Genomic DNA, 19,558 nt, shown 5'->3' with positions numbered 1-19,558 from the left:
GTGTGTGTGTGTGTGTGTGTGTGTATTTGGCTTCTAAGCTCGGCATTTTGAAAAAGAAAGAATAAAAATGTCCAAAAAGCAGAGTACCTCAATGAAAAAGTTAGGCAGCAACCTCAGATAATTATTGTCTATTTGCCCTTAAGGTTTGGTAACAATCTAATCAACCAATAAAGCCCTGTACAATGTAACATTCTACTTGTAAAACCAATACCTAACTATTTTCTTTGATCAAGAAATAGAATATACATATATAATCCTATAAAGCTGATTTAACACAGCACAAATTGTTTAGTTTACAATACTTAAAAAAAATACTAAGACCCTACTTGCATATCTGGACACAGAAATTATACATTTTACAAAACATAATGTCTTCATTGAAGTTTAGTATCTCTCTGTAAAAATGACAATTTGGTTTAGTGAAGACACTGAGTGATTCAGGGTCCAGGACTGCTTGCCAAGGTTGACCAAGGCCCAGCGATACTTGCTCTGCTCAATAAGGTTATGCACGGGAATCCACATCATCCTCGGTTAGTTCACCTTGGTAAATATTAATGCTTTCTTCAGTGACTGCAAGCATTTGAGATGAGAGCCACAAAGACCAGCAATAGCAATGAGGATGAGTGCCCACATGGTATCATCTTAAATATAAGAAGAAGGCATCTGTCTTTCTCTTCTGTTTTATTCTGTCTTTGGTAAGTTTACTCTGTTCCTCGGTAAGTGCTTCATAAGAAGCTACACATTTGTATTTCACCATGTCAGTCCTTTCCCTTTAAAACAAATTGAGAATAAAAAGTCATGACTACCAAGGTGTTTCATACTCTCTTAATAATGTCACAGAGTTGTGAGCTGTCAAGTGGTATTTCACTCAGCAAAAAAAAAAAAAAAAAGACATTTGATTTATCATAAGGAACACATTTTATTTCCCACCTAAGTCCCATATATGTATGTATGTATGTATGTATGTATGTATGTATGTATGTATGTATCTGGGCTGTGATAGCACATGCCTTTAGAACCAGTGCTTAGGAGTCAGAGGCAGGCAGATATCTGAGTTTGAGTTCATCCTGATCTACAGAGTGAGTTCCAGAATAGCCAGGGTACACACAGAAACCCTGTCTTGAGGACCAAAACAAACAAACAAAAACCTGATATACAAAACAGGAATTTTTCTTCATTGCAAAAATATTTCCTATGGCTTCTCATAGTCTACAGTCATGACATCTGGAACTTTGAGAGCAATGGTTTATTATCAGAAGTCATAGGAAACATAAGACTATGTGTCAGCCTCAGAACAGAGGTCACCTCTGGGAAAGGATAAGTGAGGAAGATGATGAAGCTTTATTTCTATCTAAGACTCTGAAAGAAGAAAAAGCTTTAAAAAGGATTGTTTGGCAATCCCTGTTTTTACTTTACACAATGTGCATGCATGCAAGTGTATGCCAACTTGTAGAGGTCTAAAGGTGACACTGGATGCCTTTCCTGTTTGCTCTCTGATTTGTTAGTTGAGAGAGGATCTTGACATTGAACCAGAACTTGAATAGCTAGCCAGCATGACCCAGGGAGAGATTCTATTCTCTGTTCCTGAGTAGAGGACTTGAGGTGGCCACCAAGCGGCCTGGCTGTTAGATGGGTTCCAGATATATGAACACTAGTCCTGTACCTGCACATTAAGCACTTCATTCCGTGAGCCATCTTCCCCAACAACCACTTGCTAATTTTAATATGGATCTTTTTCTGTCTATTACCTATAATTCTATGGCCAATTATAAAGTAAAACCTAAAGGGACACAATTGCAGGCTAAGAAAAATAGTTTCAAAAACAATGAAAGAGTTACTATAGAGGTAAAACAGTCCTTGCTTGTTGTGTTACCTATTTGTTGGTTCTTTTTGTTTTTTGAGTTAGGATTTTTCTGTGTAGCATCGCTGGTGGTCCTAGAATTAGCTTTGTAGACCATGATGGCCTTGAACTCACAGAGATCTGTATTCCTCTTCCTTTGAAGTCCTGGGATTTAAGATGTGTGCCACTATACTCTGATTATTACTAATTTATGAACATGGTCTCACACTGTATCTCAGGCTGGACTAGAACACTTATGTAGACCAGACTGCCCTTTCAAACTCTTGGCAATCTTCCTACCTCAGCCTCTCAAGAGCTCAGATTATTTACTTGTGATGCCATGCCTAGGTAAGACATTTTCATATATTATTTATATTAAAATAAAATGTATTTGTATTAAAGTAAAATTTTCTCTTAGTATATTTGAATAGCAACTCTATTCAAAAGAGAATAGTACACATACTAAGATGAATGGCTAAGAAGTAAGCATATGTATAAGTAATAGATAATTTAAACAATATAGTAAATACATCAACACTAGAATCTAAAAGATGAGGTTGTAAGTATAAAAGTCACACTTTCCTTCTTTCTGTGTCCCTCCTCCTAATCATTTCAGGATCTTCTGATTGGAGTGAATATACCCAATGTAGGTAGTTACATATCTATTTCCTTAGCTACGTTAGTATTATTTCCTCATGACAGGTAAAATCATTACAGGGACCCAGGGATAGAGCACTCAGGGTTGAGACAGGACTTTCAAACTTGCGATATATTTACCAGAATGAAACACTTTAAGGTATGATGCCAGTATCAAGTTATAGTGAATAAAACCACACACCATGAGCTTTGTGCACCTTCATGCTGATAAAATAAATTGATCTTTATTGCACCTGTCACTAAGATCCGGAAAACCAGACGTGTCACTTACAATAATTACCAATAAAAACTGGGTGAGAAATTTGCTGTACTGCCTGGATATAAGATCAACAATAGCCCCTGAGACACAAGTGACATAGCTGTCAAAGTGAACACTCTCAAGTGGTATACTGGGTTTCAGAATCTTTAGCATGTCTTCTCCTTGCACATCAAAAGCCATTAGATAGACCTGAAGGCTGGAGATCTTTCCTGCTAGGGCTTTATAGTTCTCATCATTTGGCATGTTGTGTAATCATTTGTGCATCACTGAAACATTGCGGACCAGGAGATCGCTGTGAAGGCACATGGTTGCTATCAGTTAAGACTCTTGCCATCTCAGCTGTAAAATCACAGAAATCCAGGGCAAGTGAACTCAGATTTACACACCACTCTAGTTCAACTGCAGTAATAAGTGTGCTGTTGCCAGAAATACCATTGCCCAGTAAAATCAGGTGCTCCATAGTGTTGGCAATTGAGTTAGAGACAACAGGGATGTTGGGGGGTCACTATTTCCAGCAGAAACACACAAGACAGCTATTTTAGTCTCCTACTCCTACTCAGTATTTTTCAAACAGCTGCTAAATTATACAAGGAAACAGAACACAATGTTATCATTAGCACTTGACAGTAATCTTTTAGAAATGGGCAACACAAAGCATTCAATGTTGAGATATATTGTTTCCCATTACTTTATTTCTATCCAATCTACAAATGCAATTAGTCTCACATTACAATGTAATCAGTAAGATACATTAAACATGCAGAAAAGATAATAAAAGCAAGTGAAAAAAAATAACACCTTTAAATAGCAGGAATGGGATTTGTGTAAGAGAGCTTTCTCTGCAGAAGAATCCAGGTTCATTTTTCAGCACCCACCCACCAGCACACTACCTTCACTCACTACATTTACAAGAGAACCAAAACCCTCTTCTGACTTGTAGCAAAGAGACATATATGCGGTACATATATACCCATGCAGGCAAACACTTAAAATGCATAAAATAAAATATTAACAATTCACATAGCAATACTTACCCAGCAAGCTATATGATTTATCCCAAAAGATTTATGCCATCAATTGTCACATAATCACAACTAAAATGCAGTTAAGATATTTATAGGACATATATTCTAGCCCAACACTGTGTGTGTGTGGAGAGAGAGAGAGACAGAGAGAGAGAGAGGGCAGGCTCTCTCAATCAAACCAGAGTCTGCTGACAGGGCTAGCCTCTGTGGGCCTGCTTGCTCTGGGATACCTGACCTTGGGCCTGCCAAAGTTATAATTGTAGGTAGTCCATCATGCTTCTACAGCATTTACACAAGATCAGGAAATGTGGATTCAGATCTTCTTGCCTGTACGTTACCTCCATAATTTTTAAAGATCACTGTTCTTGATTGTGTCTTACTACTTTTCAGTCAAGAGCTAGACTTGTTATTAACACATGCCCTTGTAAAGCTTACTGTGTGACTTAACTGATTAATCTTCTTGAAGTCAAGTTCTTCCCTCTTGAGGTATGTGCTGGATAGACTTCTTTGCTTCTATCTCCAAACAGATTAAACCTCTGGAGTTTCCTATAGGAGAAAATGGTCAAAATGATTTTCTAAATGTTTAATATAAGCACATATTAAAATATGTCTAAAAGATATTCTAGAGTAGCTTCTACCATCAAATTCATAGGCAAATCACATTCAGACTGTTGTGCATATTCAGAGTGATGGCAAGTACAGAGAAATAGCAAACATGGTAAAGGGCATGGACTAAGTACAAAGCTTGTATTCAAATTTAATGACTGTGGACAACACTGGAACCAAAGCCAAATGCTGAGCTCACATCTGGAGTCCCAGAAGAAGTAAGAGTAAAAGAACAGCACAGAGACATTTTTAAAACAGCAAACAAAACACTAAGGTGTGAAGAACCTTTTGTAGCCACAGACCTAAGTTTATCAGAAAATTGCATCCTGATATTTTATACAAGAGTAAATAAATATGTGACTCTTAAAACCATGCTATTTAATGAAAAATGGCTTTTCCATTTTATACCTGTGCTTGTTAAAGATATAAACATACCAGCCTTGACAAAAAATGAGAAAACTTATTTCACAACTGATTAGATTTGTTTCAAATACATGCATTATAAGTATATAGGTGGGTGGATGGGGGGGAAGGATACAGAATCAATACATGTTGAGACCAGAGACTAACACTGGGTGTCTTCTTCAGGTGCCCTGCATTAAAATAAAAACGGGCTTGCTTTAATTTGATGTATATGGTTCTTTTGTCTGCATACATATATGTGTATCATATGAGTGCTGTGCCTTCAGGAGACAGAAGAGGGCACTAGATTCCCTGACCATTGGGTTACATAATAGTTGTGAACCATCATCTGGCTTCTGGAAACTGACCCAGGTCCTGTGATAGAGGAGCAGGTGTTCTTAAATATTAAGCTATCCCTCCAGCCCCTCCCGCATGTCAGGTTTTGAGACAGATTTCTTTTCAGCTGGCTTACAACTTGCCATGCCGAAGGGACAACTTGCTATGGTGCCTGGCTTTTATGTGGTTTCTGAAGTCAGGTTTTCATGTTTACAAAGACAGAGCCAATTTCCTCATCCCCATGTGTTTCCTATTGCTGACAGTCCAAATCCAGAGCGACCACGTCACTCTAGAGTTAAGTATTCAGTTTTGATGCAAGGGCAAAATTACTGATGTCCTAGGTAGAAGTTTTACAATCTAGGTAGTTTAGGGCATGAAACCTTCATTCATTTGACTTCAAAGATCAGAGCTAACATATCTACCCCAGTGTGCCTACTTCCTCAAATAGAAAAATGGGCCCCATACCTGCCTTTCCTATGGGAGTTGGGCCTAAAGAAGAATTATCTTAATTATGACATGAATCTCATGGTAAAGAAGTTGACCCAACTCATCAGCAAATCTCCTGCTGACCTATCACTGGCATCCTTCCTATTGATATTCTGGAAGATTCTGAAGGTCACATCTCAAGGTTCTTCTGTATGATGCTTCACCAGTAGGTTGGCAAGATGTTCCTATAAGTCTTCTTTACTTTGGTCCAAGGAATCTGTTTCAGTACATACTGTATGATCTCCTTCTTCAAGACCTTCATGAACTTCAGGAACTTTGAGAAACTTCAACAGGTATAATTTAAAAAATATTCAGACAGTAGTGGTCCATGACTTTATTTTCGGTAGTTGGGAGGCAAATGCAGGTGGATCTCTATGACTTACCTCCCAGCAAGGTCTACAGAGTGAATCAAGGACACATGGGACTACACAGAGAAACTTGATGCAAAAAAAATTAAATAAATAAAATAATTAATTAATAAAATTAACATGGGCCTGAAACCTTTAATCCCTGCACTCAGGTCTCAAAGGCAGGAGGATCTCTCAGCTTGAGGCATGCCATGGAACACAGAATGAGACACTGTCTCCAAATAATGAACAAATAGAAAAATAGACAGAGATGTAATAACCAAAAAAAGAAAGAAAGAAAATTAATGATAAATGAACAAGAAGAATCAATTAGCAACAGGAAAACTCACCACATGCCCTGCAGTTTTGAGAAGCAGAGGTTGTCAAAATTTTCAATCCAATGTAATGATTGTTTTGTTCTAACGTAAGGGTTCTTAGAGAACAACAGCCCTCACCTTCTGGTTTCTTTTCATTTAAAGTATTACATGTGTGTGCTACAATGCCCAGCACTATTTCATAGGTTCTGAGGGCATGTATGTATGTGCACTTTGTTTGTGGCTGGTTTCTGCAGAGGCCAGGAGAGGGCACCAGATTCTTTGAAATGAGACTTACTCAGATGGTTGTAAGCCATTAGGTGTTCAATGTGTATTGAACCCTTATCGTCAATAAGAATAGCGGGTGCTTTTAGCTGCTGAGCCATCTCTGTAGCCCAGTTATTGGAAATTTCTTAATAAACACTTTTCAAATAAGTATCATAGTTTTGTGTATCTGTTAGTATATCCCGTGGTTCTCAGAATAAATTAGGGTGCCAGGTATCCCAGTGAGACAGTCCTTACTAAACTATTTACTTTGTAGAAAGTAGGTGCCCCCACTTAACCATTTTCAGAAAACAGAGTATGGAGAGATATCACTATTAGAATTTTGTGATTATTATTTATAATTACAAAGTATTCATAACAACATTTGACATGGATGGATTGAGACAATGAAGTCTGTGCTGACATTTTTGGTAAATTAAATTTATCACATGGGTGAAGGGTGCATGCCTATAAACTCAGCACTCAAAGAGCTGGGCCAGGAATATAAAGAGATTGGGGCTATTTTAGCATACACAATGTGTAAAGAAAATTAATGGTTTCAAAACTTCTGACTCCAGCTCTGTCTTGATGGTTCTTGCATTTAAACCTAACAATGAGGAGGCAGAGGAAAGCATATCTTTGCAAGTTCAAGGACAGCCTGGTCTACATAGTATTCTGGAGAAAACTTAAAAAAAATTCTGATTCCCAGGCATCTTTTGGGAGAATTAAGTCACAGAGGAGTACTCATAATATATATTTTTTAAAAAACAAAATTTAAAACTGTGTGTGTGTGTGTCGTGGTGGTTGAAGCAGGGTCAGAGACTAGCATATTAATGTGAGATCAAGGCTACCCTGATGCAAAATATTTAGTTCAGAACATCATGAAAGATAATAAATGAAAGTCAATAAATAAATGAAGTCTTCATTTTCTATTGAACCATATAATATATCAATGCCAAATGTGTCAGAGGTCAGTGTGAAACAAACACTTAAAATGTAGGTTCCTGTTGTAGTATAGACTTGAATGTCTAGGGACAGGCCTAAATGGAGGAAAATACCACTCCAGAAATCTTGGAAGTAGTTGACAAATGGTCTCTCATGAATGAAAAGAGTTCATTGCCAGCAAACTAAAGAGTTACCTGAGAGTATTTTGTAAAGAAATGGTTGAAATCTTTCCAATTGACACCTCAATTAGATGATTTAATATCTGGATAATTTACAATTACATAAAATATGTAAATCATGAGAAAGAAGTAAACAAACTTACTAAAGGAAGAAGAAAATGGCAGTCCTCACAGTATTACTGTCAATGGACAATCAGTTGAGGAGGCATCAGGTAAATATGTGGTGAACCTGCAGTAGCTGCCAACCAAGGCCAATGAGAAATAAATATGAAAGAGAGATGAGGGAGTTTTCGGAAGCAAATGCTATACTTATACTCTGCTGGGAAGTATGGGACGGTTTGAAGCTTGGTTGGATATCAGTATGGGGGGGGGGTCCTCAGGCGCGAAAAACCTATTCTAAAATATGGTTCATGTATACCTTGCCAAAGATCTCAGTATATTTATTAAACAGGTACTTGCCCATCAATGTTGATGGCATCACAGTGTGCAGAACATTATTGAACCAAGTATGGTGTCCAAATGCCTTGTCATGGATGAATCTCATTGATGTAACAAGAATGTGAAGATTTCATCCTTATATAAAAAGTAGTTCTGTTGTTTGTAGTATGCAGATCCAACTGGGGCTCAGCAGCAATCTTCCTCCATGCTGATAATTCAATGTTTTGTACTGCTGCACAAAACTCTGCCATTAAAATATCCTTTTCCATAGCAGAGCAGAAATCCCATCTTTCACCTTGCCAGATTCCCTCATACCTCACCAAGTTTCAGATACTGTGAAACATCCCTGGTGGCAATGCCTGAAATTAGGATGGGTCATTCAGTCTACTGGTTGTAGACAATTTAGAAGGTGTTATATTACAGGAGAAAGTGCCCATCATTCTTTTCTCTTTGTCCTACATCTTGAATCTCCTCCCTACTACTTCCTCTCTCCTCCTTGTGTCCTAGTCCCACCTATCTTGCTTTCCTATTGGCCAACAGTGCTGTATTCATTAACAGATAAGAGAAATATATTTGCAGTATGACAACTCCCATCATCTCCTCTTTTCTGTCTAAATAAAAAGAAGGGTTTTAACTTTAACATAGTAAAATATATAAGAAAACAGTTATCAAGTAAGAACCACAGTGAACAATAATTAGTCCAATAACATTTAGCAAGATTTAAAGGAAATATTCCATCATCTATCCTATCTTTGAAATCTAAAGTTCTATATGTAACTTATCTTTAATGCTTACTAAGGAAAACCATAACCTCAACTATCCATCAAAGACCACAGAAGGATAACGTATAAACTCTAGAAATGACAGAAACATCTCACTACTTGGTCAGGCACCTGAAGTTCTTCTGTAATGTTCCCTATTCAGCCCATAGGCTATAGTGTGCCTGGCAGACTTCTCAGCAAAGCAAGAAATTTCAAAATGTCCCACCTGTGTTGGTAGTTTTTCTATCACATTTTTTCTGTGTCCTGCAGCATATCTGGGAGACTCTTCCATGAGATAGGAACCCTGTAGCAATGTCAATCTTATATCAGCAGACACTTCTATGTGGGTCCTGCTTTATACAGCATAAAGTCAAACAGTCTAGAGAAGAGTAGTATCTTGCCCAAATGGCTAGTCTTTCCATATTGAAATCAATCTCCATAATGAGTTTCTTTGATGTCCATCTTCCTTTCTAACTAGTGGTGTTGCCAGGAGCAGTTTTGCCTCACAGTTAAGAAAAACTCTAAACCATTTAAAATGCCATGTTCTGTAGGTCTTTGAAAGGTTTCATTAATACCTATCTCATTCAAATATATATGTATATATCTAGAAAACCTAACTGACACTATACGTTTTACCTATTATAAATAGCTCTCTATAATCTGTACTAAATTATACATTATGTTTCTAAATGAGCTATATAATCACAATACTTAAACCAGAGGGTAAGTAGGCATACACATAAGTTGGGTGGGTGGATGAATGAATGGATGGATGCATGGGTATATGGATGAATAGGTGAATGGATGGATAGATGGACAGTTGCATAAATGATTGGATGGAAGGATGAATGGATGGGTAGGTGGGTGGATGCATGGATCAATCAATAGAACTGTGTTCTGAATTTTTATAATTTGTGTTTAGTTTGAGGTTTTACATGTCAATCACAGTTCTATCATGCTCCCATCCTCCTCTGCTCACCCAACCTCCATCCCATTCCCATTCTGCTCCCCATGTATGATGAGGACTTCCATAGGGGATCTTCAAAGTCTGTCATATCATTTGGAGCAGGGTCTAGTCCCTCCCATACATGTCTAGGCTGAGAGAGTTTCCCTGTATTTAAAAAGTCCTTCATATTGTAGGGATAAATATTGATCCACTACCAGAAACCCCACAGCCTTCCCATTCCTCCTGATAACCCACATTCACGGGTTCCAGGCTGGTCCTATGCTGGTTTCCCAGCTATTAGACTGAGGCCCATAAATACACCCTTGTTCAGGTCAACAGTTTCTGCAGGTTTCGAAATTCAGCCTGGTCTTGACCCCTTTGCTCACCACTACTTCTTCTCTCGAGCTGGATTCCAGTAGTTCATCTCAGTGTTTAGCTGTGGGCATCTGCTTCTGCTTCTATCTGTTACTGGATGAAGGCTCTAAGATGGCATATAAGGTAGTCATCAATCTCATTATTGGGGAAGGGCATTGAAGGTAGCCTCTCAACTATTTCTTAGATTGTTATTTGGGGTGATCCTTGTAGATCTCTGAACATTTTCCTAGTGCCAGATTTCTCTTTAAACGTATATTGGCTCAGTCTATTATATTTCTTTTCTTGCTCTCCTCCATTCCATACATGACTCAATCTTCTTGTTCCCTCAAGCCCACCTCTCCCATCCACTTCTGCCCTTCTGTTTCTCCTAACTCCCTCTCCCCTCACTGCATACTCCCAATTTGCTGTTTACAGTTCCCATCATTTTTGTGTGTTTTAAAAAAATTAAATATTTGCTTATTGTTTTCCTATATTGAAAAGAACTTATTTTCTCTATCTACCTATACTGATTTTATTTTTCTTACCCTCTACTCCATATAATTTCTCACTTAATGCCTTTCTGTTGATCTTTTTCAATGAACATACTTTCAAGAGGTAACAACCAAAAATGACAAAATAATGTATAGTTATTACAACAAAGTTGAAGATGATCATACATTTGAAAGAAGCATGTCCTAACGAGTGGCATAAGATTCAGAGACCCTCCTGTCTCTAGATTAAGGCAGTTATGTCCCCAACTGGATGGCATTCCCCTACATATGGAATTGGTGTTGGGAGATGGGAGGGGAGGGGGTTAGAGTGCATGTGAGAGGACAGAGAGGGTAAAAGTGAGGGAAGGAGGGAGGGAGAAAGGGAGGGAGGGAGGGAGGTAGGGAGGGAGGGAGAGGAAACTGGGATCCACATGTAAAATAATAAATTAAATTAAAAAAAAATGCTTTGACTCCAAAATTTAAGTTCAAGGACAAGTTACTGGGGAAAAGGATTTCTATTTTTGTTACCACAGAAAATGAAAAGATGTGGATTCCTACTAGACTAATGTGGTTTGACCAAGCCAGACCACCTGAAACAGAGTACCAGGTGATCCTACATTCAAAACAGCTGGAATAAGCAGCCTTACAGACTACAGCCAGGATTTCTGAATCTTCTTCCAATCTCCCATGACATCGCCCCTTACCAGCAGGAAGTAGTTTGGAAAGAACGACTCCCAAATTCCCAAATATTGTCTATAAATGTATGTTTTCATTTAAATGGACTTAGTTATATAAAATAAATAAATAAATAAATAAATAAATAAATAAATAAAATTCAGAGACCCACATGGTCCTAGGGGAATAAAATACAAATATAACATATTGTTAATTGTTTTAATAAGAAATGTATTTCCTGAGCATTGTTTAATAAGCAATAATTCTACAAGTTACTTAGTTTGAAAACATAAAGATTAAAATAATAATATCCAAGTTAGAAAATATTCATCAAAACACCTTTATATCACTCCCAAGGGGTTAAGTAAAACACAGTTGTCTCAGGGCAGTGCCCAAATCTGTAGCAAAAGCAGCACACACAGTGAGATAAACCAGAGACCTCTTCAAGCTATTGCTTTCCATCTTTCTCTTGTACTCAAACTTGTCCCTGTGAGGCTCATTGGATGCCGGTGGTGGGATCTTTTCATGGTGGGCTTATTAACATTTTCTAGATGTGTGACACTGGACTGCAAATAGTCCTTGTGATAATGGGCTGTAGTTGGGGGATTTCATATTGTTTAAAGAGATATAACATAAAACATCTAATGGCAATTTGAATGCAAACGCTCAGTAAAATTCTGATGCTGTATTTCCTTTAAGTAGAAATGCAATGGTAACATTACCACCTAAGAGGAAACTTCCCTGGATACCTTAAGCACACCTCCTATGATGTCAGAGCTTGACTTCCTTAAACTGTAACAAAGCAGATTTTCAGAATATTGGATCATATTTGTACAGAAAGAAACTTGATTCCACCTGGTTGTTGGAGCATCCCTTTGGTCACAGACTCTTGAGGCAATGACATAGGCAGAGGCTGAGGAATAGGCAGATGGGAAGATCTTTGTGAGTTCAAGGCTATCCTGGTGTACTTAGATAGTTCTAGAACATTCAGAGCTATGGAGAGAGACCCACCTCAAGAAACTAAAAGTAAGTTCATAAATAAATTTTATAAATAATTATATTCCATCCCCTATGTATCAGCCTATAAAATATCAAAGGCAATTATGTCAGAGGCTAAAGTGTAACAATCTCTGAACTATTAAAGCACGGAGTGTCATAAACAGCTGAAGGTTCAGGGGATGCCAGTTTTCTGCTCACTCTTCTTCAGTGGGTGAGAGCCCTTCACAGACTCATCAAACACATGCTGAGAGGGTATAAGCCTGTCTTCCTCTTCATGCTTCTCACCTCTGCTGACTTTACAGAGCTTGAAAAGACATCTTTCAGTCAGATTTATGGCAGCACACACAAATATTTTCCTTGCTATTCAAAGACAGGAGAACCACAAATAAGGGAAATCATGATAGTTCATGAACATGTTTCCACATGGCCCTCATTTTAGTTGAAAGAGTTGGCATGTGAAGAGGATGTGTCTGCATTGATGTGTGTCAACTGCTCTATCTCTGGCCAGGCATCCAGTCACAGACTTATTCCTATGTATGGCAGAGCCCTGATTGCTCTTCTCTTAATCCTGTAGCATATTGTTTGGTTAAGAAAGAAGTTAGCTACACAGGGACCAGAGGACTGTGTACTACCTGGGGTCAAAGCACAGTACCTTCCTTTGATGAATGACTCTTTGAATTTGCTCAAACAATAATTTAACATAATTATTATTAGTTCCAATGTATGTAACTGTCTCTATAACATGAAGAGCTCTGAAAACATAATGACTATCAGAATATGAGTTAAAGGAATCATTCACCAGAAGCCGAAAAACCACCACAACAGCTCGCTATTCAGCTCTCTGAGCTGAAGCTGGATCTGACTGTACTACATATTTTTTCCATCAGTAACATAAGCTTCTTTTCCATTAGAAAAACTTATATAGCATTTTTAACAGGATTACTCCTTACAATTTTTAGGATATACAGAAGGAGGCATGATCACAAGTTGCCTATAAGCTGGAAACTAATTATCAATTTTTCCCAAAAACTGAGTAAAAGCAATTGTACATGAATCACTGTTTTGAAATAATCAATCAACTTTTTGTTTGTTATAGAGAACATGTATTACATTTGGTTCCCTGCCAAAATATCTCCTAGACTCCATATGGCATTTTGTACCACATAAGCTAATGCTTCAAAACAAGGATTTAGCACTTTGGCTGGGGAAATAGGTAAATGCAACCATAACAATGATCTTCCTTGCCATAAGACCGAAGTCCTACTATGCTGTGTGAGAAGCACATAACCCTCCCATGGTTTTGCATAGTCAATACAGCAAATCTACTGATGCTGGATTGCATTCTCCAACTGTAAGATAACTTGTCTACTCTCTTCAGTTAGTTGTCTAGGTGAATTGGGATCACTATCTCATTTCAGGATGTTGCTTAAAGGTTCCAAATCACCAGTAGGTTCTTTTTAAAACAGGACATAATCATTGGAACATTTCCTAATAACCTCTGAATATCATTCAATGATCATAAGATCATTTGAATTTTCACTGACACCTTTTTAGGTGGGGGCTTAAAAGGGCTGTAGTTCCCTGAAACTTTTTCTCAATAGCTGACATGGTCTCATTTGCATCCTCACTGACACCTTTTTAGGTGGGGCCTAACAGGGATGCAATTACCTGAGGCCTCCTTTCAATAGCTTCTCTCAAATCTTACATTAACCGCCATACTTTCAATTCATTTTTTAACCACCAAAATTTAGATTTCGTTATTCTCCCCTCTGCTAAACTCTTTTGAACCATACATACAGAATTCTCTGGCTTTCAGGCCATTCTGGCTTTAAACATTTCCTTCTGTTTCACTCTGCAAGACGGTCATGGGAGACTCAGAGCTCCAACCATTTCAATTAAGACAGTGACCTGATCTCTTCTCTCTCTCTCTCTCTCTCTCTCTCTCTCTCTCTCTCTCTCCTCTCTCTCTCTCTTTTCTCTTTTCTTTTCTATGTCCCAAGCAATTTAAGTAGTACCTATTGTTGGAATTCACACATTCACAATCACATTTCAGATACTCATGTGTGTCCACATTATACATACAGAACATACATACATTTTTCAGCTCTCTTTTTTTTAGACCAATACTAGTTTGTTGAAATAGAACATATTTAATTAAAATCTCTTGCAATACAGCTGTTGAAGCTAAACTTTGAAATATGAACATCCAAAATCTGAACACACCCCAATATATGTCACCTTTTTTCACTGTTTTTTTTTTTTTTTTTTTTTTTTAATGAGTCCTTAAAACACTTTCTAACAGGCTACATTTTTTTTCATACATTTGGCTGGATGTAAGCTATGGCATAAGAATGGAAAAATACAGGCTAACTCCCCAATGACCCCAGGAAGCTAGAAGTTTAAACCTTAAATTGCAGACCTTGCCCTTAGCTAGTAAATAGGCGAAAGGTCACATTGTTTGCTGTACTCACAGGAACTGTGAGTACATGAGCTTTGTCATCCCACCCAGGAACCTGTGTGAATGCAAACCTCTGGGGCGTTAGGAAACTCATTGGTCTATAAAACATGGGCTTGTATGGTTTTAGTTGATTGTTCTGCTCTGAGCAGTGTCTAGATGCTATGAGATGATTGGTCTAAGACGCTCGGGCTTTGGTGTAATTCTATAAAAGCTATCTTACTTCCTTGCTAGTGGTCCATAGTCCTCTGCCCCTGTGTGACACATGACAATGGACCCCAGTGAACTTGGAATATAAAGACCTCATGCTTTTACATCAAGACCGCTTCTCATGAGTGATTGGGGGGCGCCTTTCCTGAGTGGGAGCATGAAGGTCACGCTCTACGGGTCTTTCTGCAGAAGCTCCTAAGGCAGGAGCCATTTAGGTTAGTCCTGCCTTGGCTCTCTACGCCTGGGATGGCCCATTGCCGCTCATCTGTGACTACAGCTGTTTGAAAAGCAAGCAATCACCATTGTAGCAACTCTGAGTTCTTGGCACCCACAGTTCCTGTTGACCTTGTGTGTAAGTGGGGCCACATCTTTGCTTCCACAAGACCCGGTGCAGCTATAAGACAGCTATGATGGCAACTTTTGGGAGGATGCCTCTCCTTGGGCCACACTCTAGTGTCCTTACAAAACCTGGTCTTTCCCTGAAGATACAGTATTTCTTACATCTGCCACCTCTCTGCTGGGATTAAAGGTGGGTACCACCACTGCCTGGCAGGAATTTGGTATTTTATTACATAGTCTATCTCATTTCTTTAAAAAAAAAAAAAAAAAAAAAAAGAGATGTTGCCCCTGGTATCTTTTACTTAAAATGTTTTTTTTTTAAATTTCTGAAGCTTTCCATGTATACCTTCAAGAAATTGTTTTGTATATACATGAAAAAATACATAAAAGTCAGAAAATGGTGTTCAATGCTCTGGAAACGGAATCACATGTAGTTGTAACACACTCAGTAGCTGAATGCTGAAAACTGGACTTGAGTCTTCTGAAAGAACAGCAAGGGCTCTTAACCATGGAGTCATCACTCCAACTCTCATCACTGTTATCTTAATGACAAGACATGGTGAAGTCAGGATACCTAGTTTGGAGGCATTAGCCCATGACACTCCACATCAAGAACTGCTTAGACAGACAGATCCTGGTGGGATGATCAGTGAAACTTCTTTGAAGGACAGATTGACCAAATGGTGGCCTGTGAGGTGACCTAAAAGTGTGTGATCATACCAGCATTGTGAACTTCCACTAAACACCAGCAGAACTATCCTTTGTTTCTAAGCTCTAAGACTCTGTTAGAATTCTCAGTGTTCAAAGTCGCGGACATTTCATGGCAGGTCATGAAACATCTAAATCCCTGCTATCTGGGATTTGTTTAAAGCGACCTCTTGGCTGGATTAGCCCCCTCCACAGTGTGTAGCTGCAATTATCTTGGGGAGCTAGGGGACATACATAAAATGGCAAAGCATGACTCTTCTCAAAATTCAAGTCTTGGAGTAAGGAGCCATCCATTAAAAAACATGAAACAAGACAGAGAAAATATAATGAGTATCTACTTGGGCTTGACCCTCTTTCCATCCTGTCCCTAGTAGTCTTCCTCTCTTTATCTTCCTCTGTGCTGGGGGTGGAACCCAGAGTCTTGGCACATTTCCAACCTTTGGTTTTCAGAGAAAGCATCTCACTATTTAGCCTAGGCTGGCCTTGAATGCATGTTCTTCCTGTCTCAGTCTATCAAGCTTTGGGATTATAAGGATGCCCTACATTCACCACAGCCTTTTAGAGCTGAATGATTTGTGAAGGCTGTGGTAATAAAAGAATATAGACTCATTTGAAAGAACCACCAGAGATGAATTGACTCTTGGCCATGTCTCAGCCAGACAGCTATCTTGTAGAATCATGCCCTACTTATTATTAAAGCTTTTGAAACTCTGACTTTGGCATGTCAGAACCCAATCCTCTCAAGGTTTTTATAAGTTACCTGATGTGAGGTTGTTTTGTGACTGCAGATTCCTGATGTGTGTTGATTTTGTGACAGCAGCATGGACAGGTGATGATGTAGACCATGGCAGGAAGACATTCCAGGCTCATGTCTGGAAACAAGCTGAAGAACAGAGACTAGTCACTCCGGTTGATTCAGGACTCTGGTAACACTGAACAGTTCATCAGCTTCATATGAGTCAAAGCACAAATGGAACCCTGGATGAGTAGGGCAGAGAAGGCACAGAGGCAGATGTGAGGAAATAGTGGGATTTGAGGGATAAGCACTTCCTTTGTGTGCCCCACACGGATGCCTCTGAACATGGCCACATGTATTTTAAGCAGCAGCTGAGACTGCATCAGAAAGGAAAGTTCTAGCATAGTACTGAGCTGCCCCAAGATTCCAGACTCAGATTCATCTGTCCTACTCCAGGAGCCCTGAGCCTCTCTGCTTCCATTATTTATGCTTATGTCTCACTCAACATAGCCAAGGAGGGGCTGCCAGTTAAAAAAAAACTCCTGGAAAGAGGCAGCTTCAGTGAGAGGATGATAGGTATCTGCTACATTCACTATGCTGTTGGAAAATAGTGCATTGGATGGTTATTGCAGTCTCTCAGGAGATTGTTTTTTCCTAGACTGTGTCTCATTATATAGTTCAGATTGTCCTGGAACTCACTATGTGTAGACTGGAATAGTTTGAACTCAAAGCGATCCACCTGCCTCTACCACAATACCAGGTTTTTTTTTAAGTCAATATTTTAAATTACCTGGTGTCTTTCTTTGGGTTGACCCTATTGAGTGAAATTGGTTTTGTTTTCTATGATAGGCTCACATAAATTTGAATCTTTTTGGTTTTGGTAGTCATTCCTGAGACACCAGAGTAGTTTCCAAGGGGTCTCATATAGGCTGCAAGGGCATGCACTCATTTCATGCTTGCATCCCCATTTCTGAGAAGCTCAGTTTCAGAGAAGTAGATGCTGGCTGCAGGCCTCACATTTCCCTGTGCATCCTTTCTTGGTGGTTCATGATATTGGCAAATGAGAGAGAAAGGAGTAGAAGCACAAACTAAACTTTTCCTATGTTGCTTGTGTCCTGACACCTAGCTGGAATGAAGACAGATAGCCCTCCCCTTCAGGGTCAGAAGACCAGGAGCTTCTTTAGTCTACCTCTATTTGGAAAAGAGGCCTCAGCACAGCTGCTTGCAACAGTTTATAAGGCACATGCTTTCTGAGAGGCAGGGATAATTTTAGATTCTCCTACACTCCCTGTCCTTTAATGTGGAACATGCAACCTACTATATAACAAGGCTTATAGAACATATCCAAAAGCAATATAGATGAAAATGTACAGATGCAGGAAACTTCATGCTAGACTAGGAGAAGACAGTACCATGAGAGGCAGGATAATGCAGATTAGACCAGGATGGGACAATCTATGAGACACAGGAAACCGCAGATTGGACAAAGGGAGAACAGAATCATCAGATGCAGGAAACTGAAGTCTAGACCAGGAGAGACAGAATCATAAAATGTAGGAATTTTCAGGTTAGAACAGGAGAGGACAGAACTGTGGATGACCTAGCTTTCTGACCTGGAATAAAGTCCCATAAGTTTCTATGACAGACACCTCAAACTACTTAGAGGAAAAAATGGCTCAGTGGGTGAACACACGATCCTCAAAATGGGCTAAAACCATGGTCTTTCTTTTCACTGGGAACCACACATATAAAGGAAGCAAATGATAATTGCTGTGCATAAAACTACCCCAGTATCACAGCAAACATCCTGCTTAGTTGCCAGATAATCAGTGGTCTGTGAGATTAACTCTAGCAAACTTCAATGTACTAGGAATGTGTTCTGTCACAAGCTCACTTCCTTCTCCCCTTTTGCCTTTTATTTGGAGGCCAGGGTAGAGTGTCCAGTCTAGCCTTGAAGTTGAAATCTCCCTGCCTCTGTCTATCATGTAGGTGGCATAACAGGTCTGCTTCACCAGGTCTAGCAATAATTATCTTCTGGCAGCTCTGAGATCTTTCCCTGAAGATGTTGCACATGGAAGTTGCCACCTCTGAGTAATACTAACCATCAAAGCTTCAAGGGTCTTAAGGATGATACTTCAGTAGACCACTAGAGGACAATGTAGAATCAAAAATGACAGAGTGGTTGGTGCCTTCTTCCTGAGTCAGGGATAACTTCCCTGCCTGTTCATATCAGGATGACCCACTATTTCTGAGCATCACAGCTGGTTCTTGTGAGAAGGAGATTTTGATTTAATGCCTCAACAGAACCAGATGGCTTGAATGAGACATAGGGAAAAAAGAGAGGGAAAGGAGAATAGATATGATTATAGATGATATATAATGGGAGATGTCATCCTGTATATATGTTTCTCATACTGGTCAATGAATAAAGCACTGTTGGCCAATAGGAAAGGAAGATAGGAGGGGCTAGGAGACAAGAAGGAAATAGGAAGTAGAGAGAAGAGCCAAGATGGAGAGTCTGGAGAAAGCAGTATTCTGGCCGGCTCCCCGATAAGAGAAATACATAGATCAGCAGAAATGGGTTAATACTTAAGATAGAGCTAGTCGATAAGAAACTTGTAATGGGCCAACAGATTATATCAAATAGAGAGTCTCAGTGTGCGTTAATTGGGGCAGGCATGGCGGCGGGACAAGACCAGGTGATGGGCAGCAAAAACCCATACTTGTTATAATATTCAGGAATTTGTGGCTGCTCAAGAGAGTGGAAAGACAGTTGGCAAGCCACC

At 39.1% G+C, this 19,558-nt stretch overlaps 1 pseudogene; it reads right to left on the bottom strand.

Annotated features, from left to right (window-relative positions):
* Positions 1-322: 322 nt before the first annotated feature.
* Positions 323-4,356, bottom strand: LOC127214600 (F-box only protein 33-like; annotated as a pseudogene).
* Positions 4,357-19,558: the final 15,202 nt, after the last annotated feature.

The sequence above is a fragment of the Phodopus roborovskii genome, unplaced genomic scaffold (assembly GCF_943737965.1).
Source record: "Phodopus roborovskii unplaced genomic scaffold, PHOROB, whole genome shotgun sequence".
NCBI lineage: Eukaryota > Metazoa > Chordata > Mammalia > Rodentia > Cricetidae > Phodopus > Phodopus roborovskii.
This window is presented reverse-complemented; position numbering and strand designations above follow the sequence as displayed.